We start from the raw sequence: 14324 nt of genomic DNA, 5'->3' as shown, positions 1-14324 counted from the left end.
ATAATGGAGAAGGGACAGCCCTCCCTGGGTAAAGGGAGCTACTCTGTTCATAGCAGGCTGACGAGGAATTGCTACTTGAGCGATTTTCTTTTGGAGAATTGGAAATAAGTTTCATCGCTATGCAAAGCCAGTTGCTTTCTAAGTTTGTCCTAATGGAGGTGAACCCATCGGGGGTGGCAGGCCCGGCAGCTCACGGCAGCGCCGTCCTTCGCCGTAGTCATGCTTTCGGTTGCAACTCCTGGGAGTTTCTTTGCAAATGGGGAATTAATACTGAGTCACAGATGAGGATTGCACCACACAAAAAAGCCCTGTCAGTAAAAAGTCCCTGGAAGACGTGGGAACTTCACAAAATCTAAAAATCCCATGCTACTGTCAGTGAATGGAATGCGCTTGCTTACATCCAGAGGCCAATACAGATCTAATACTTCTCACAGCTGAGGGTCTGGTATACAACACAAATATGTGCTCTGGCCTGATAGTTTGTTACAATGTATCAGTAGGTGAGCCAGAGACCAATCTAGACTTGCCACAATTGTATTTGTATACAGCCGCGGTATTTCGCCTCTTTCACACGTCCGTGTCCATGAGGACGTCCGTGAAGGATCCATGTTTGGTCCGTATTCCATGGACACCACTCAGAATAAAGATTAAATTCCAGAACATCTCCTACCAATGGTCCGTGAAAACTCCAGTCCAAACATAGATGCCATCTGTCTCGTGTCCGTGCTTTTCACGGCCCCCAATGGGTGTGCTTGGTCTACTCACCGTGCACTGACCCACGGTGAGTGCAAAAGGACAGATGTGTGAATAAACACATTAAAATCAAGGGGTATGGACGCTGTCGTCGCAGCCCGCGGAGAGCAGAGGTTCGCGATTCACTGATGTGTGAAAGAGGCCTCGGGTGGAGGAAGGCAGAAAAAAGACATAAGACGCGGTTCACACTTCCATTCTTTTTTTAACTACAGTCGCTGTATCCATAGGGCAGGACTTAGCTCATACCTTCAGCGGCGTACAGTATATACAAAGAGGTATCTCCCAAGGGAGGGAGCAATCTCACTAGCGCCACCTTGTGGAACTGGCTTCCTATAGGTCAAAATATGACCTTTTAACATGCCTTGGAATTCGGATTTTGACTCATAGGGAGCCACTTTCACATGGTGGCGCAAGTGAGATGGTCAACCTCCTTGCATATTCCTTTCCCTTGAAGCATTGCCAATAAGTCTCCATACTATGAAGTACTTGAAGTGCAACTGCCATATTTTTATTAGCTAGTTTATTAGAGCAAGGCATGTACAGTATACCTGTTAGTCTGTCAATGATTGCCAAAAGATCTGTATTTACCTTATAATAACAGCTTTTATTTATGTCCCCTGTCCCTTAAAAGACCATTGCTGGGGCTTGTCTGTCTTCCCTTCAGTGTAAACAGAAGACAGAGGGGCGGTCTTCCGCACTGCATGCCTGCATTAGGCTTCAGAGTGAGGAGGCGTGTCTCTCAGTAATCCAATCTGATTGGCTGACAGGGAGCTGCTGGCTACAGCAAGTGTGTTTGTGAAGTGAGGGAAGGCAGTTTTGGCCTCAGAGAACTGGCAGAGGAGCCATCTTCATATTGTAGGGGTTAAAACAGCCGTAACTAAGGAAAAACAGTGGTATGGGAAGAAACCAAAGATTGCTTTATGCATAATGCTCCACCAGTAGTAACATATGGTAAAATAGATTTTAGACTTTAAGTCTCCATACAGGACTGGTCTCTTTAAGGAGATCCAGCACCCAAAAAACATATACCTTGTGTATCCATATCATTTTCCTGTGAGGTGCTGTGGGTGATGTCTGGAGCTGAATGACCACCCAGTGTCTATCATTGCAGTCCTCTGTCAGAGGTGTATATTCTGTAACACTCCCGACACATCCCTCTGACGGACTGCCAAAACAGGTTGTTTAGCTCACAGAGGATTGTCTAGTCTGGATACAACTGCGGCAAATCCTCAGCTGCGAGCATTAAGCCTGTACAGATGTAAACAAAATGTTCCGTTCACTGATAGTGATGAGCGGCATTGGCAATATTCGTTTTCGCGATATTTCGCCAATTTTTCGCATAATATTTACAATAAATTTACAAATTTTAGAATTCGTGATCTCCAGTTATTATTTTCGCGATTGCGCAAATCGGCACTAATGATGCGCATATTTTTTGCGCAATACGTTCAACTTTACATTTTATCAGGTCTGAGTAGATATTACTGATTGGTGCACTAAGTATTGTTGTGACATCACAGCACTATGTCTGTAGCATATATGTATGGACAGCAGAGAAACAGTAATCCCTATCACACTACCTAACACCCTGCACTGGAATCAGCTACACTATATCACTATCTAACCTTCACTGACTATCTCCCACTAACTATCTGTATTATATATATGAGCTAACTAACTAATGTAATTGGATAAGGAATAGGATCCAGATGAAAGCGCAGAGCACAGCAATGTCACTGCTCTCTCTCTCAGAACTGCGGGGGAGGTTCTTATATAGTAAGGGGCGGGCAACTTTCCTATTGGTTGCTAGGGATGTTGCTAAGCTCTGACAAAGACATTGCAGCCTTCTCATTGGCCAACAAGCAAGAAGGGAGGTTACTGATGAAAAAAAAATCTAGAATATTCGCTATTACGAATATATATCACTATATTCTACATCTTCGATATTCGCGATAAAAATTCGCGATTAGACTATTCGCGATCAACACTATTCACTGACAGCAAGCAGAAAAATTGAAAATGGAGTAAAACTGAGGCAGAGTAGAAATTAAGTTGCAGAACTTTTTTCATGATATTGTGAGGAGGGGGATGGGGGTTAAAATGTTATGTTGTTTCCTCTGCGAATCCTTAATTTTTTTCTCAAAACATAAGATGTAGTAGAAGTGTCCAGCAGTCGTTTGCCGTACCACAACGGACTCCTAAATCGGTGTGACAACCCCCCATTTAAAGATTTTTCACCCTCTGCATGCATAGCAATTCCCAAAAATATGCTTCCCTGCTCATAGAGGTGATGCACTAAGGCAGTGGTCGGCAAGCCGCGGCTCGCGAGCCACATGCGGCTCTTTACACACTTTAATGCGGCTCTTCTGCAGGGCTCCAGATGCCATTAGCGACTAGACCCGCCGCCGCAGCTCTGCTCAATACAGCGGCGGGCACAGGAGATGATCGTTCTCAGCAGCGCAGGAGGAGTCTCTCCCTCCCCCCTGTGCTGCTGCTGTCCCCGCCGCTGCCAATAAGAAGAGGCAGGAGGAGGAGGGGAGGGGCTGTGGCCACTGCGCCACCAATGAAGAAAACTGACCTGTTAATACAAATACAGGAGGCGGGTGCCGGAATCAAATAGCCGGCACCCGACCTCTGTGACAGGGAGCTGCGATCCGCTGCAGTTGAGTTAACCCTTCAGGTGCGGTACCTGAGGGGTTAACTGCCGCTGATCGCAGCTCCCTGTCACAAAGGTCGGGTGCCGGCTATTTGATTCCGGCACCCGCCTCCTGTATTTGTATAAGAAACGTTGGTGGCACAGTGCCCCCCCCCCCCCAGTATAATAAACGTTGGTGGCACAGTGCCCCCCCCCCCCCCCCCCCAGTATAATAAACGTTGGTGGCACAGTGCGCCACCCCCCCCCCCCCCCCCAGTATAATAAACGTTGGTGGCACAGTGCGCCCCCCCCCCCCCCCCAGTATAATAAACGTTGGTGGCACAGTGCGCCCCCCCTCCCCCAGTATAATAAACGTTGGTGGCACAGTGGGAAGTGCCAATGAGGGTTAAAAATAATAAAAGAAAATTAACTCACCTCCTCCAGTTGATCAGGTAGCTGCCGGTCTCCTGTTCTTACTTCTTTCTAGTTTCTTCAGGACCTGTGGTGACGTCACTGAGCTCATCACATGGCCCATTACCATGGTGATGGATCATGTGATGAGCACAGTGATGTCACCACAGGTCCTGCGTCCTGAAGAAACTAGAAAGAAGTAAGAACAGGAGACGATCAATTGGAGGAGGTGAGTTAATTATTTTTTTATTTTTTAACCCTCATTGGCACTGCCCACTGCGCCACCAATGTTTATTATATTGAGGGGGGGCGCACTGCGCCACCAATGTTTATTATATTGGGGTGATGGGGGGGGCGCACTGCGCCACCAATGTTTATTATATTGGGGTGATGGGGGGGGCGCACTGCGCCACCAATGTTTATTATACTGGGGTGATGGGGGGGGCGCACTGCGCCACCAATGTTTATTATATTGAGGGGGGGCGCACTGCGCCACCAATGTTTATTATATTGGGGTGATGGGGGGGCGCACTGCGCCACCAATGTTTATTATATTGAGGGGGGGCGCACTGCGCCACCAATGTTTATTATATTGGGGTGATGGGGGGGGGCGCACTGCGCCACCAATGTTTATTATATTGAGGGGGGCGCACTGCACCACCAATGTTTATTATATTGGGGTGATGGGGGGGGCGCACTGCGCCACCAATGTTTATTATATTGACCTTGTACTAAGCATTCTGTATTCAGAATGCTATTATTTTCCCTTATAACCATGTTATAAGGGAAAATAATACAGTGAATAGACTTTCATCCTAGGAACCATGCGTGAAAATCGCACTTGCTTGCGATTTTCACACAGCCCCATTAACTTCTATGGGGCCTGCGTTGCGCGAAAAACGCACAACAGAGCATGCTGCGATTTTCACGCAACGCACAAGTGATGTGTGAAAATCACCGCTCATGTGCACAGCCCCATAGAAGTGAATGGGTCCGGATTTAGTGCGGGTGCATTCCGGTATTTTGAATGCCGGATCCAGCACTAATACATTCCTATGGGGAAAAATGCCTGATCCGGCATTCAGGCAAATCTTCATTTTTTTTCGCCGGAGATAAAACCGTAGCATGCTACGGTTTTATCTTTTGCCTGATCAGTCAAAATGACTGAACTGAAGACATCCTGATGCATCCTGAACGGATTACTCTCCATTCAGAATGCATGGGGATAAAACTGATCAGTTATTTTCCGGTATAGAGCCCCTGTGACGGAACTCAGTGCCGGAAATGAAAAACGCTAATGTGAAAGTACTTTAAAATATTAAGTTTAAATCCCCCCTTTCCCAATTTTACATATAAAATATATAAACAATAAATAAATAAACATATTACATAGCCTTTTTAGTCACCTTGTCACCCCAAAAAATAGCATAGGACTGTTCTATTATGGGCCGAATGTTTCATAAAATGCGAAATGCACACAGCTTTTTTTGTTGTTTTTTTTTTTTTGCACGGTATTGAGTATCACAATACTTTTTTATGGTGACGAAAGCGAATCAAAATTTTGGTTTCAAAACAACCCTACGCCGATCTGATCGGCGTAGCGTTGTCACGATACCAAAATTTTGATTCAGTTTCGATTTGGCAACTAAAAATTTGATTTGGCTCCTAAATTTTTCAGTTCAGGAGCCAATGGCTACTTGGAATTTTTTTTTAGTCTGGAGCACTGTTCTGTGTGCCCGGCGCCCGCTCCCCTCCCTCCTCTCGGGGGCGGCAGCCTGCGGCTGTCCTGCCTACATGTGTGCCGTGCGGCGCTCAGGCCAAAGGAGGCGTCACTGACTGTCAGTGGGGCCGCGGCGGAGGGAGGCGAGGAGGCGGAGCTGCTCTGTCTGCTATGACCTGTAAAAGCTGCCCCTCCAGGCTGGCAGCAGAAGAACACAGTCACAGAGTAACACTGAGGCACGACTTGTTGGAACTTGGCCGACCCTGCTGGACTCTAGTCTGGACTCTGGAGAAGACACCTTAAGGCAGAGCCAGCTGAGATTGGAGCCAGGACCAGACCGACCCCACTCCAGCCAGACCCCAGTGATATATCAGGTACCGACTTCAACATTGTCCCTCATCATGTCACCCCCCCGATGGTGCAGACTCCAACATTGTCCCCCATTAGGGAGCATAATGGATGGGGGCTGACGGCTGTCATGGGGGGCATGATGGCTGACATGGGAGTAATGATGGATGGGTGCTGACGGCTGACATGGGCATGATGGATGGGGTGCTGACGGCTGACATGGGCATGATGGATGGGGTGCTGACATGGGGGGCTGACGGCTGACATAAGGTCATGATGGCTGACATGGGGGGCATGATGGATGGGGGCTGACGGCTGACATGGACATGATGGATGGAGTGCTGACATGGGGGGCTGATGGCTGACGGCTGACATGGGGTGCTGACGGCTGACATAGGGGCATGACGGCTGACATGGGGGGCATGATGGATGGGGGCTGACAGCTGACATGGGCATGATGGATGGGGTGCTGACGGCTGACATGGGGGGCATGATGGCTGACATGGGGGGCTGATGGCTGACATGGGGGGTAATGATGGATGGGGGCTGACATGGGCATGATGGGGTGCTGACGGCTGACATGGGCATGATGGATGGGGTGCTGACGGCTGACATGGGCATGATGGATGGGGTGCTGACGGCTGACATGGGCATGATGGATGGGGTGCTGACGGCTGACATGGGCATGATAGATGGGGTGCTGACATGGGGGGCTGACGGCTGACATAGGGGCATGACGGCTGACATGGGGGCATGATGGATGGGGGCTGACATGGGCATGATGGATGGGGTGCTGACTGCTGATATAGGGGGCTGATCTGAGGTATGATTAACATTGGGGGTCTGATTGGTGGTCTGACCTGAGGTATAATGGAAAATATTGTTTCTGATTATACTCCTCTAAAACCTATGTGCATCTTATAGGGCGAAAAGTACAGTCCTCAAACCAGATCGAAGATATCAGGACCACACAGAGGAGAAGCCAGCTGCTGCAGACAGAACCAGGACCAGGTGAGCTGCGGGCGGGGCGGTGGGAGAAGGGGGTCACCGAGATGTAGCTTCGCTTGTGTTGCCAAAAAATCCTTGCACAGGCTCTGGTCACGTCCACGTGACAGGGCCGGTGCAAAGAGTCCCACAGTACCCGACCTATGTGGATACTTGCATGCACAATATTCTCAATAAAAACTTATTGAAACTAAAAACAGTGTACCATCCTATGTATTTTCGGTTTTAAAAATGTGGCTCTCAAAATAAATTTCAATCGTGGTTTTGGCGAGATTTGGCTCAGTTGAAAAAAAAGGTTGCCCACCACTGCACTAAGGTGTCACATCACGGTAAGCAATGGCGCGTGATGTTTACATAATACAAATCGCGCTCGCTCCAGCCAGGACAGGAGAAGAACACGAGCTGAACACGCCGAGGCCTCCAGGCCATGCACTTCCAGAGATCAGCAGGGTACGTCCCACTACACCCTTCTCAGGCTGGCACCGCTGGGCGATACCCAGCATACGATAAGTCCTGTTCTTGTGTAACAATTCCTAATATCCTTCTATCGGCCAAAAAATACAGCAGGGAAATGGTCTTCACCCCACCAGGGCTGTGCGGTCCCATCCCCAGCGTACAGACCGCCCATTGTCCAGTGGGAGCGGGAGAGATTTTATCCCCCCCCCCCCCCCCCACACACACTTTCCAGCTCTGTTATCTGATAGCTCCCACTCAGAAAATAGAATACGTAAGGGAATTGCCGTATATACGCAATTCACCTAAGACATCAGTCTTTCGTCAGGTGAACCCACCGAGAACAGGAGGGTTAGGCTGACACACTAAGGCCTTGTTCACATTTCCGTGTCAAAAAAGCGTATGTGTTTCATCCGTGAAGGATTCGTGGTTATTCCGTGTGTCCGTTTTTTTATTATCTGTGTGTCATCCGTAATTAACAGACGTTGCTCAGCAGAAAATTAATTTGCAAAGAATCTCCTATGAGTCTTCAGTGAAAAAAACGACGCAACACGGACCCTGAAGAGAGGTCATCAATATTTATTCCCGGATAACCCCTTTAAGGCCGCTTTCACGCAGTCAGTGATTGTGAGCCGAAACTAGTTACAGGTCAAAAACATAGAGCATGTGAAAAATCTTCACGTTATCTCTGTATAAGCTCTGCTCCTGGTGTTGGCTCAGAACCACTGACTGCGTGAAAGCATCTCCGTTTCATTTTCCGTTTTTTCTGATCCGTCAGAAGAACATGAAAAAAACAGGATCCTTTGCATCAGTTATTCATCCATGTGCTTCGGTTATGTACAAGATCCGTTTTTTTACAGAATCCTACAAAAAAAACGGATCCTGTTGCACATTTGGCATCCGTTTGAGTAATTTCCGTCAGAGATCCGTTTTTTAGACGGGAAGAAAAAGTACTGCACGCAGGACATTTTTTACATCTAAAAAAACGTTTCTTTGATGGAGATGACTGAAACGGATGCCAAATTTGCAACAGGATCCGTTTTTTTTATTATAGGGTAATGATAATGTCTGTAGAGAGCTGCGGAATAGGTCAGCGCTGTATAACGAGTATAATAGGTATTTAATGTCCAATATTCCCAAAGGTCCTGAATGTGGCGAACTGTTGAAATGTTACCGTATACGTGGCGCATCCTATAACTATTCTAGCCAATGTATCAACTAGTTTTGGCTAAAGGACGATCATTTCATTGCAAAGTTCGTCCAAGAATGGAGGGTGCCCCATGGGGCGAGGTATGGGGTTAGCAGGTGGCTCCTCTGGCCATATGTGCCGTTAAGTGTCGTTACTGATCCTGTTTCCTGTCATCACAAGAAGATAAAACCTGCAGTGACAGATGGCAGATTCCCAGATGGGACCTTCTCGCTAACCGCCGGCTGATCAAGATCATCACAACTGGCTGCAGACATCAGGTCCCCAGCAGGGGCGGATTGGCCGGATGCACAACGAACGTTGCGCATCCGTTCCGTGCAATGCACGGGCCACGTCCTTACGGAGGCCAGGACGGATCGAGGCCCATTCAACTTGAATGGGTCCGTGATCCGTCCGCACGGCAAAAACAAGTTCTATTTTTTTTTTGCGGTGCAGAGGCACGGACAGAAACACCACGGAAGCACTCCGTAGTGCTTCCGTGGGGTTCCGATCCGTGCTTCCGTCCCGCATCTCCGTGATTGCGGACCCATTCGAATTAATGGGTCCGCATCTGCGATGCGGAGTGCACACGGGCCCACATACGGCAGGTCTGCAATACGGCCACAGGCACACAACGTTCGTGTGCAAGAGGCCTAAAGCCTCATTCACTCGTCAGTGTTTCACGGACACATGCTGTACGTGTTCTCCACGGACAGCACACGTCCCCATTCTTTTTAGGCTACATGCACACGACCGTGCTGTTTTTTGCGGTCCGCAAAAAACAGAAGCCGCCCGTGTGCCTTCCGCAATTTGCGGAACAGAACGCACGGCCCATTGTAGACATGCCTATTCTTGTCCGCAAAACGGACAAGAATAGGACATGCTATATTTTTTTTGCAGGGCCTCTGAACGGAGCAACGGATGCGGACAGCACACGGAGTGCTGTCCACATCTTTTGCGGCCCCTCTAAAGTGAATGGGTCCGCATCCGAGCCGCAATAACTGCTGCTCGGATGCGGACCCGAAAAACGGTCGTGTGCATGAGGCCTTAATGTGTGTATTCAGACATCAGTGTTTTAGCACGGTCCGTAGGTCAGTGTTTTAGCACGGATGCATGCTCTATTTTGTTCAAAGATCCATCACATCCATTATAGTCTATGGGTCCGTAAAAACCACGGATGCAACACAGATGCCATCCGTGTTGCATCCGTGTTTCACGGATCATTAGGAAGAGATGCTTTGAAAATGATTTTTCAGCTGTTCAGTGTCAGTGAAACACAGATGCAACACGGACAACAAAAAACGGACACACGGACAGCTTCACGAATGCATCACTGACCACCTGCTCACGGATTTGAGCACGAACACGGATGTGTGAATGAGGCATAAGGGGTTGTTTACACAGAAATTTGTGCGACTGAAAATCAGTTGCGTACATGTGAATGGGAAGCAGGTGCATGGTTTTCATGTCAATGGGAAACACACAGAAACTTCTGCAACAAAATCTTCCGTGTGTGAATTCACCTTTATCACCCCGGCATCCCCATTTAGGTTCATGTCATTTCTGCTCCTCTCCAGACAAGACAGGCACAAATACAACCTGCTGCAGGGGTGCACCACCAATGAGGCCAGGTGAGGCGATTGCGTCAGGTAGCAGAAAGGCTAGGTGCACCCAACGGTCCACCACCGATGAGGCCAGGTGAGGCGATTGCCTCAGGCAGCAGGAAGGCTAGGTGCACCACCGATGAGGCCAGGAGGGGTGATCACCTCAGGTAGCAGAAAGGCTAGGTGCACCCAATGGTGCACCACCAATGATGCCAGGTGAGGCGATTGCCTCAGGCAGCAGAAAGGCTAGGTGCACCCAGGGGTGCACCACCAATGAGGCCAGGAGGGGTGATCGCCTCAGGTAGCAGAAAGGCTAGGTGCACCCAACGGTGCACCACCAATGAGGCCAGGTGAGGCGATTGCCTCAGGCAGCAGAAAGGCTAGGTGCACCCAGCGGTGCACCACCAATGAGGCCAGGTGAGGCGATCGCCTCAGGCAGCAGAAAGGCTAGGTGCACCCAACGGTGCACCACCGATGAGGCCAGGTGAGGCGATTGCGTCAGGTAGCAGAAAGGCTAGGTGCACCCAACGGTCCAACACCGATGAGGCCAGGTGAGGCGATTGCCTCAGGCAGCAGGAAGGCTAGGTGCACCACCGATGAGGCCAGGAGGGGTGATCACCTCAGGTAGCAGAAAGGCAAGGTGCACCCAATGGTGCACCACCAATGATGCCAGGTGAGGCGATTGCCTCAGGCAGCAGAAAGGCTAGGTGCACCCAGGGGTGCACCACCAATGAGGCCAGGAGGGGTGATCGCCTCAGGTAGCAGAAAGGCTAGGTGCACCCAACGGTGCACCACCAATGAGGCCAGGTGAGGCGATTGCCTCAGGCAGCAGAAAGGCTAGGTGCACCCAGCGGTGCACCACCAATGAGGCCAGGTGAGGCGATCGCCTCAGGCAGCAGAAAGGCTAGGTGCACCCAACGGTGCACCACCGATGAGGCCAGGTGAGGCGATTGCCTCAGGCAGCAGAAAGGCTAGGTGCACCCAGCGGTGCACCACCAATGAGGCCAGGTGAGGCGATCGCCTCAGGCAGCAGAAAGGCTAGGTGCACCCAACGGTGCACCACCGATGAGGCCAGGTGAGGCGATTGCCTCAGGCAGCAGAAAGGCTAGGTGCACCCAGCGGTGCACCACCAATGAGGCCAGGTGGGGTGATCGCCTCAGGCTGCACGAGGAAGGGGCCAGAGAGGGGCAGCAAAAGGGCCATGGGCAATGAGCGGTTTCATTGTGGCAAAGGGGTTAGGTTAAGAAACTAGCATGCGGTGGGGGGGCGCGTTTCAGTTTTCGCCTCAGGCAGCAGAAAGGCTAGGTGCACCCCTGACCTGCTGGATCCTTGTTTTCCCCAACAGTCCCAGATACATTGCTACAATGTTTGCCAAAACTGGATACAATTGTAGCAAACAGTTGTAACATGACACCTAAGGATGTAAACCAGAATGTCTCCATTCCCTGACAACAAGCAGAGATACAGAACTCTTCGTTATACGAGAAAGGACTGTCTCAAACATTTTTTGTTTATAGAAATAAATTTGGGGCCATAAATCCCAGTTATGCACAGGTATTAGATGATTATGTGTCCAGTGCTGCGTCCACTGCTGAGCTCAGGGGTGGTCGCACATACATGCACCAGTATAGGGGCCCCTCCAATAGCTGATATTGCTGACAGTGGGGTTCCTGCCATAAGAAACAAGCAGCGGGCTCACTGCTCACACAAACAGCCTTGTCCAGCGTTACCCCCTTTTTCAAGGGATTGCACAGAATTGGGAAAACATGGCTGCTTTCTTCCATAAGCTCACAGGTAGTGGGCGACATGGCAGGTTTAGTCCCATTCACTGCAATACCAGTCACAACCACGGACAAGTGTGGCGCCGTTTCTGAAGGAAAACAGCCATGTTTCTCTAAGCCTGTACAGTCCCTTTAAGGCCGCATAATCCATGTAGAGAGTTATCACACCGCTCAAACGATTTAACCCTGAAAGAGTTAAAAGGCACATACAGCTCTGCTACATCTTGTGTATTATAGGCATAAAACATACACAAACCAGCAAGCTACATACTACTGAGAAAGTTAATATGAAACCGCAACAGCGGGTCCACAATTCAGGCACTGACCGCGTGCAACCCGCATTACGGATGCGGACCCGTTCACTTGAATGGGTCCGCAATCTAGAAAGTTGGTGCGGAACCTAGGCACGGAACCCCACGGAAGCACTACAGAGTGTGGTGCGGAGTTCGATGGGTCCGGATCCTTCTGCGGAATCCGCGGGGATGTTGCCCGTGCATTGGGGACCGCATATTGCGGTCCCCAATGCACGGAACGGCCGTGTGCATCAGCCCTTAGTCACCCAGCTTTCCCAGGGCCATGCAGCGGTAGAGTAGTGCTGTAATGACAGCCATATTGGTTGTCACCCAGCTTTCCCAGAACCAGATGATGAGAAGAAGAACACAACACTTTACATAGTACAGAACTCCAGCTGTAGTCAGACTACGACTCCCAGCATGTGCACTTGCTTGGCTGTTCTCTGGTAGAAGTCAATGAAGCATGCTGGGAGCTGTAGTTTCATCGGGCACCTCTGCACACAGCAGGACTCGATCAGATGTATTCTTATCCATGTCGGAGTGCCCATTTATATTTTTTCCACGTGTGGGGACGTCCCCGTCACAACCCCTAAGTATTTGCATAACAGTCACAACTCATGGACTATGGCTCAAAGGACTTATGGTGACAAGGACAGAGGAACTTTAACCCCTCCGACCGGTCTACGGTGACAGCCGAGGGGAGCCATCCAGATAATAAGGAGTAAATATGGTACCCACCACAAAAGACCCTACTGAATGGGTACAGAGACCACCCCCCTTCCCCCGACAATGAGGGGCAGTCATTTGGATGCAGGCCTTTGTGTCCCTCTGAACACAGACAGAGCGAGAAGAAGCAATGGGACAGGATCCAGGCGGCGCCGTGCCTCGTCCCATCATCTCCCATGGTTGTAACCACTGCAGTGCTGAACCCATAGGCATGGCTGGGTCCCGGCACAACCCTCTAGCGCGCCTATTTATCCATAACCATGGCGCCTCGGATCATAATCCGGCGAAACGGCGTCCATCCGTAATTTCTGATTTATATAGCACCAACATATTCCACAGCACTGCACAATCATCTACTAACAGGGATACAAAAGCAGGCGGCAAGAGCTTGCAATCTAACGAAAGGAGCAGACAAAGACGAAAAGAACAACAGAGGAGAATGACGCATGGAACGTGCGGGGCACTTACCTCAGAGGACCCTAATCCCAATCCTAATCCCAAAAAAGAAAGGGGCGCAGAAGTGCGATCCAGAGCACAGTTGCTCTCTGCAGATCTCCCCAGTGTCTGTGTGACTACTGTGCCAGCACTCACATAAAGAGCTGCAGCACAATGCAGGCCACGCCCACCCCCACAGAGCCACGCCCCCTCCAGGAGTTAAAGGAGTCAATGCAATCTGCTCTCCCGAAAGGCAAATGGCATTTTCCAGTGACAATAGACACTTACGAATTAGAACAAAGAATCTATTGAATTAAGGGACAGTCACCTGGGGGTTTAGATGTGCCCTGAAGGTGCAGCGTCCATTGTCCACACATCACCCGGTTTCAGTCTACTGTATATGTCTGGCTTTGTACATAAGGGGGTGGGGGTAATGGCATGAGCACTAGAGCAGAAATCTTGAGGGACCCCAACTACTATGTTCTCATAGCAGCCCACCAAGGATCTGTGGTCACCGGGTCCCATGATAGATTTTATTTTAAAATTCCTTTAATTCATCATCCAATTTACCCATGGGGCCCCAAAGCAAAACTCAGGATGCGGTCTCACACCACCATGACCACCTTCGGTAGCATGATTGTGAGAAGATTAAGATTATTTTGCTTTTTTAGATCGTGCACACAGTGATGTCAGAATGGTGGGATAATGCACACAGTGATGTCACAGTGATGGGATAATGCACACAGTGATGTCAGAATGGTGGGATAATGCACACAGTGATGTCAGAATGGTGGGATAATATGTACAGTAATGTCACAGTGGTGGGATAATGCGTACAGTAATGTCACAGTGGTGGGATAATGCACACAGTGATGTCACAGTGGTGGGATAATGCACACAGTGATGTCAGAATGGTGGGATAATGCACACAGTAATGTCACAGTGGTGGGATTATGCACATAGTAATGTCACAG

General features: G+C 49.6%; 1 protein-coding gene across 1 annotated transcript in view; it reads right to left on the bottom strand.

The window, feature by feature from the left end:
- CDC42EP4 (CDC42 effector protein 4) overlaps positions 1 to 13517 on the bottom strand; it is a 39530-nt gene extending 26013 nt beyond the window's left edge. Inside the window, exon 1 of the mRNA XM_040437171.1 lies at positions 13384 to 13517. The gene's annotated coding sequence lies outside the window, so the exon portion shown is untranslated. The remainder of the gene's footprint in view (positions 1 to 13383) is intronic.
- Positions 13518 to 14324: the final 807 nt, after the last annotated feature.

Source organism: Bufo bufo, chromosome 6 (genome assembly GCF_905171765.1).
Source record: "Bufo bufo chromosome 6, aBufBuf1.1, whole genome shotgun sequence".
NCBI classification, from domain to species: Eukaryota; Metazoa; Chordata; class Amphibia; order Anura; family Bufonidae; genus Bufo; species Bufo bufo.
Note: the sequence above shows the minus strand (reverse complement) of the source record. Positions and strands in the feature narration are given on the sequence as shown.